The sequence below is a fragment of the Artibeus jamaicensis genome, unplaced genomic scaffold, assembly GCF_021234435.1.
Source record: "Artibeus jamaicensis isolate MK-2021 breed Jamaican fruit bat unplaced genomic scaffold, CSHL_Jam_final contig_426, whole genome shotgun sequence".
NCBI classification, from domain to species: domain Eukaryota; kingdom Metazoa; phylum Chordata; class Mammalia; order Chiroptera; family Phyllostomidae; genus Artibeus; species Artibeus jamaicensis.
In genome coordinates, this window is record NW_026521826.1 from 8,556,021 (window position 1) to 8,561,841 (window position 5,821).

Sequence of the window (5,821 nt, forward strand, 5' to 3'; positions counted from 1 at the left end):
AGGAAGTAATGTCTATTCAGAAACCTGGGTATGTCTCCCACAGTGTCTCTGGGTGAGGGGAAGAGCTGGATGGGGAGTCTCTTGGCCATTAGGAGAGAGAAAGGTTTACCCTTCTGGCCATTGATCTCTTGTTCTTTGTCTCTTCCAAGACAGCTATTACCCATCCTACCTAGTGCGTTCTTACTCTAAAAAGGTCTTGGATGACAGATGAGGTATCAGGGTCACAAACTCTGAAAATTAAAGGGAGAAGAGAGATTCTAAGAAATTACTGATGGAAGGGTAGGATCCTTGGTTACAGGGCATTTCTAAGTCACCATTCAAATATAAGACAAATACCAAGACTATGTATTGTACGAAGAAACATTCTATAATGGATATTCTGTCAGCCGGAGGTCATACAATAGTGACAAAGCTCACTATTCAAGGATCTCTCAATCCAGATAAACCTAATAATTAGTTTTCTTAAAAATATTTAATATTCTGATTTTTGCTGAGCTTCTTCCAGCTATGCAACTTCCTCTCAGTCAGATGCTCCAACTTATCTCACAGCATGGCTCCTGAACACCTCTTTCCACTCCCACCCCTAATGAAGAAACCAAGAGCTCCTTCTGTCCCTGAGCCAGAGGAGAAGTCAACCACTCCAGATTTGACAAAAGAAGAAAAAAAAGAACAAGAAGGAAATGAGCATATTGATGAAGTACAAAATGAAATAGACAGACTTAAGGAGCAAGCCAGTGAGGAGATTTTGAAAGTAGAAGAGAAATATAACAAACTCCAACCATTTTTTTCAAAAGAGGTCAGAATTGATCACCAAAATCTCAAATTTGGGGTAACAATATTTGTCAACTATCCACAAGTGTCTGCACTGCTTGGATGAAGAAGCACTGCATTATTTGACAAGAGTTGAAGTTGTTACCGAACAGAGGTCCAAGTAGGGACAATATTTGGTCCACCCAGGGATGCCAAAAACTGTTACAAAACAACAGGGCCCTCCCCCACAAAGACGGTATACTAATACCATCTGGACCACCTACTGGGTTCATCTGTCCACTGCCAGAGGAAAGATATCTCTCAATGCCAGAGATTTGTGAAAAGAAAAAAAAAGATTTATTTAAAGTTATACAGATTTAAAGTAGTGACCCAACGTCCCCATTAAAATATCAAAGTCCTTTTGGATAACCACAGTGCTTCCTTCTCCCCCTGCCCTAATTCAGGGTATCATATCTCAGGAAAAGAAGCACACATTGACGTTTCAGATTGCTCGCACTGTCAGCCGTATTGCCATCCAAGCAGAATCTCTAATCACTCCAGAGCCATGTGGCACCTTCTCATGGTCTACTGGCAAGAGTTCTTTGTACCCATTTTCCAGGCAAAGTCTCTCCTGCTTCCCAGGCCACGTGCCCAAAGGGAGAACCCCTAAGCCATGTGGCCCTCTTCTACCAAAGCTGCAGGGGTATGCACTCTGGCCAAAACCGTATGGCTCTTCTCCCCACCAGAGCAGTAGAGAGGGTAGGGTCACCACTCTGGCAAAGGCGGGTGGTGTTTATCTGCTAAAGCTGCATGGTGATTCTCTCTACCGCCAGCTGCAGGGATCCCCACTCTGTCCAAAAGCACGTGGCTCTCTCTCTGCACTGCCACAGCTGCATGGTTCCCTCTCCTTCTCACATGGCTATGGAGGTCCCCACTCTGGCAAAGCCTCATGGTATTCCCCTTCACATGGCTGTATGGAGCCCTCATGGTGTCTGGGTTTTAAATCCCCAAGCCAGTCCTCCTTTTTTTATTTATTTTTTTATTGATTATGCCATTACAGTTGTTCTATTCCTCCCCTTCATTCCCCTCCACCCTACCTCCTTGTCCCCACCATTACCCCCCCTTTAGTTTATGACCACGTGTCTCAAGTTCTTTAGATTCTATATTTCCCATACTATTCTTGCCCCCCCCCATCTATTTTGCAGCCCCATTTCCAACTCCTCCTATAATCGGCTACACTTGCCAGCATTCCTGTATTATTCCAAATTTACTGGGCTGCCATCATGAGTCTGGGCAGGTGTGGCCCCATGTTGTGGAGCCAATCATCTCCAAGCTCTCATGCAAGCCCAGTAACTCAGGGGACCTGCCCCCAGTTACATCTTGGGTGGAAGTCACTTCTATCCTCCTGGCTCAGATCATGGCACAGCTATTTAGCATATCTATGCAGCTAGTTAAAGGTTATAGATATGTTAAAGGACCATGCCAGAGGTTAGCTACAAAGCCTTTGCTATGCAAAACAGCTCTTAATGGCCCTGCTCCATTTGTCCCTTCCCACAACTGACACTTGTGGTGAGGGTGGGCAGGAAGGAGTGAGGACGTCTTATATGTCTTTCTAATATTTCCTGGACACCTTGAGTTCTGGACCCCATTCCAAATCTCTTTTTGGGGGAGCTCCTGTCTTGGCTGTGCCCCGTTACAAAGTGACAGAATTTGAAGATATTAAATCAAGTTACAGAATAGATGTTTATTTTGATAAAAATTCTTACTTCCAAAATAAAGTTCTCTCCAAAGAATTCCATCTGAATGAGAGTGGTGATCCATCTTCAAAGTCCACTGAAATCAAGTGGAAATATGGAAAGGATTTGAGGAAACACGCAAGTCAAACACAGAGTAAGGCCAGCAGGAAGACACAGCAGGAAGACCTGGAGAGCTCTTTCACCTGGTTTACTCACCATTCTGATGCAGGTACAGATGAGTTAGAATTCATCAAAGATGATATTTGGCCAAATCCACCACCGAACTGCTTGGTTCCTGATATGGATGACAAAAAAAAGGGGGAAGGATAAGAAGATGATGATGAAGAAGAGGAAGAAGGGTTGGAAGATATTGACAGTGAAGGGGATGAGGATGAAGGTGAAGAAGATGAAGATGATGAGGGGGAAGAAGAAGAAGATGATGGAGAAGATGACTAATGACACACTGATGGGATTCCAACCTTCTTCTTTATTTTCTCGAGTACCTTGTGGTAAGTTGCAGTCTTTCGTTTTTTCCCTCCTGTCCTCGGTCTCCCTGTTTCTCAGGTCTCTTTTCTCTCCTTTATACCATGGTTCTTACCTTATTTGGGGGGAATGTAGCTTGAGCAGAATATAGTGCGGAAAAAAATCTCTGCGCCTTTCTGTTCCAAATTCATTTTTCTCCCTTCCTATCTAGACAAAAAAACTTTATGGAATCAACACCACCGTGCTCTGTGGGAAAAAAAGAAAAACTTTCCACTTCCTTAGCTCTGCTGGAGGCTGGAGGGTGCTAGGCCCCTGTGTAATAGTTCATAGGATTCTAGCTTTTTCCTCCTTTTTCTGTATATTGGGCTCAAAGATTTCACCATGTCTCTATGTGAATGTGGACAGTTAGCATTTACCAACATGTATCTGTCTACTTTCTCTTGTTTGAAAAAAGAAAAAAAACTTTTTTAAAAAGGGGGTTATAAAAGGTCAGCAAAGGGTGGGTTTGAGACATTCAGGTGGGGTAAGTGGGCATTTTGACAATGTGGCTTCTACTTTGACACGTTTAATCATGATGTTAACGAACATCCTTGCAATTTAAGATGACGTTTTTAAAATAAAATTCTCTCCTAATGATGACTTGAGGCCTGCCATTCAGTGGGAGAATGAGCAGAACCTTGTAGGATCTTATTCGGAATTGACATTTCTATATTATAATTTTGTTCCTGTTTATTTTTAAATTTTCTTTTTGTTTCACTGGAAAGGAAAGACCGATGATCAGTTTTAAAATGTTAAAACTGTACAAGTTGCTTTGTTACAATAAAACTAAATTTTAAATGTATCACAATTTCACTCTATTTAACAGACAAGTGTTGTTCCTGGCTTGGGGCTTGATGCTAGACATTTTTGGTGCTGTTACATTAAAAAGTACAAGTAGAAATATAACATATTAGGCTAGTTTATTTGCATTAAAAAATCTTTCTCTTTTGTTCCTTTGCCCCCACACCTTTTGCCTCCAATATCTCCGTGTGAATATGAACCACTTCCAAACAAGTTAAACTTGAAGACCTACTTAGTTTCTCAGGCTCATTACCAAGGATTTAAAACCTCTCTATTCATTCAACAACAATGGTTTCCATGGCAATTACCACAACACATGACATCCCCTGCAGCTCTGCTTAAAAACGCACTGGCAGAAATGGCCGAACATCAACACATTCATGAGGAACAGCTAGGCCAGGCGAGTCTCCTCACTGCCACTGGGTGTAAGAAATTAACTATTTGTAAAAAAAGACAAATCAATCATTTTGATTCCTTTGTGCAGTATTGATTTTCTCCTTTTTTTATTTCACCCTCTCACACCTGTGATGATATCATTTTATAGCAAATCATTTGAATTGCTTTTAAATGAAAGGGGCCAAGGATGAAGACAAAGTGCTTACCGTAATGTCCATCACTCTTTAACCCCTTCATCTGCTTCCAATTCTGTAGTCATTACTCCCAGCCCTTTCCCCTTCCAAGAGAGACACAAATTCTTTAAAAATCAGCAAAGTGCAAAAGTAGAAACACAGATCTAGCAGAGACTCACACTCTACACAATCTGTCTACTCTTCCTATCATCTGCCAAGAAACACAAACATAAGTTGCACTCAAAATATACCCACAAGAAATAACTAGTCAAATGAATACACAGATCCAGAGCATCCTTTTCACTGAGCACCTGCAATGTGCAGGTACCACAGTAAACACTCTGCATGAATCACTTCATCGTGATCCCCTGAGATCTGTATTTTGACCATTGTACAAATTAAGAAGTGCATGTTCGGAGAGATAAATTTGCTTAAGGTCATGCAGGCAAATGAGTCAAAATTGAGAATTTTTTAAAATCCAAGTTGCCCAGGTTCAGAGCCCCTGCTTTTGAATTGATAAAAAGATTCCTTTTCTCATTCAGGTGTGAAAAAAGGTAGAGCAGAGAGATGAGTACAGTCAAGAGGTCCAAGCTATTACCTGAGCCCTTGGGAGTCCCTAGACAGTGTATGGGACCATTCTAAATAAGACTCCATAGCCTTACTTTTTCATTTTTCTGGGAAACGTTAATAGTGACATTGAACTGCTTCCCTGGGTTATGTAACAAGAGATTGTGAAATAACAGGTGAGAGTTTTGAAATGCTAAGCAGTAATGATGGTGATCAGAAACTTAACAGAGACAGACATATGCAAAGAGAAGACAGAGAAGAACTATATACAACAAGAATGTTTTAAAATAAATAGGGGAAGGGGCTTGCCTAAAGAGAACGGATGGTACAATATAATCTAATTACCCTCATTCTGTCAAGCCCTAAACAAATGTGTTAGAAAAGAAATGCAGCTCCTGCTTCTAGCTTCTGTAAAACCTGGCTCTAGAGGTGTAAAGGGGCCTCGTGAGAAGATGATCTAGGTCATTCCTGGCTGTTTCTGGTCCAAGAATATAGAAAACTCTGGAAGACTTTATGCATGTGCATTAATTTCTCTGCAAGGAAGAATTTTGGACTTCAAGCCTTTCTTTTCACAACCATGGTAATAATGCAAATATCAGTGATCTTCAGCTTGGGAGCCTGTGTGTGTAATCATTAAATAAGGAGCTATATTAGCTTCCTATTAAGGTAATAGCTGTGCTTATCCAATTTTGTATTTGCTTTACTTAGTCTTAGTCCGTAATGATGTATGATACCTTTAATTAAGGGTCGGCAATTAATGAGGCAGTTGAAGTTAATTCAACATCTTAGTAACTTTGCCTCATTTTTCCTTTTCCTGCACTTTAGAAGCTATCTAAAAGACAGCTTTGGAAATAGCACAGAAGTGTTTTCCTGACA

At 41.0% G+C, this 5,821-nt stretch overlaps 1 pseudogene; it reads left to right on the top strand.

Annotated features, from left to right (window-relative positions):
* The first annotated feature begins 550 nt into the window (after window positions 1–550).
* LOC119048000 (protein SET-like) lies at window positions 551–2,942 on the top strand (annotated as a pseudogene).
* Window positions 2,943–5,821: the final 2,879 nt, after the last annotated feature.